Source organism: Pygoscelis adeliae, unplaced genomic scaffold (assembly GCF_000699105.1).
Source record: "Pygoscelis adeliae isolate BGI_AS28 unplaced genomic scaffold, ASM69910v1 Scaffold427, whole genome shotgun sequence".
Lineage (NCBI taxonomy): Eukaryota > Metazoa > Chordata > Aves > Sphenisciformes > Spheniscidae > Pygoscelis > Pygoscelis adeliae.
In genome coordinates, this window is record NW_008825214.1 from 427,763 (window position 1) to 428,783 (window position 1,021).

General features: G+C 46.6%; 1 protein-coding gene across 1 annotated transcript in view; it reads left to right on the top strand.

The window, feature by feature from the left end:
• ACACA (acetyl-CoA carboxylase alpha) overlaps positions 1 to 1,021 on the top strand; it is a 136,500-nt gene that overhangs the window by 86,007 nt on the left and 49,472 nt on the right.

Sequence of the window (1,021 nt, forward strand, 5' to 3'; positions counted from 1 at the left end):
GGGGTCAGACCTGCTGGAAATCTCAGCTGTGAGGTCAGGGAGGAATAACTCGGGCTGTAAGAAAACTTACTGCTTTCACTACTAAAGTGGCTCTTCTTTTTTTTTTTTCCCCCCCACCAGAGACGTTTTTTCTCCCTTGCTGCCCCAAGCCTATTAATATCACAGCCTCCAGCTCCTTGTCTGTAGCAGACACGGCTCACAGCCGACTCCGCTCTTGTCCCTCTCACTGAGGGCTTTGTTTACGTGGGAGTTAGGATTGTGCGGGCACGAGTGCCCTTCCCCATTGTGCAGCTTTGTTCTCAGGCACTCTCCAGCACCTGGGGTGGTTGTGCTTCATCGCAAGCTGCGTTTCAAGGAGTGCCTGCCTGACAATGGGAGATAAAAGGAAAATAGTCTCTCGTTGAATTATTCCTCTGAATAAAGGGGGCTCTGCAGAAAATGAAGCATTGATCCTATCAACTCTAGGATGCAGCACCCTCAGTTAGATCTCTTACACACATCACACACACCTGCATCAATGGAAGGAAAAGAGGCATTTGAAGATCCATCCTTTAAAAAGAAATTGAGTCAGTTTAGTGCTTGCTGAAGTGGAGTAAGTTGCCTGGTTCCAGCTGTCATTTGTTGGGGATCGGGGCCCTGCAGAGTTTCCCAGATGGCAGGGCCAGTCTGTTTACTCCTCCTCTTCTGCTCTCTTCTTTCCAGGTTTAACGGCACTCTCTATCCGTGGAGTGAATGTTTGTTTTTATAGGACTACATTAATCTCACTAAATTTTAGGCACTTAAAAATTAAGGATTTAGTCTAAATTAAACACCTGACATCCATCAGCAGGTGTAGGCAGAAGGAGATGCTTTCTAGGGGTGACTTATCCTATCCCAAGAATTTCAGTGGGCTGAATAATCCCATGTGTCCTTTTTTCTCCTCCCTGCTCTGTTGGAAAGGCATATATTTTTATGTAGGCACTGAACCTCTACCTGCCTAAAGGTCAGGCAAAGCAGGACCTTATTGCATCCGCTCCATGTT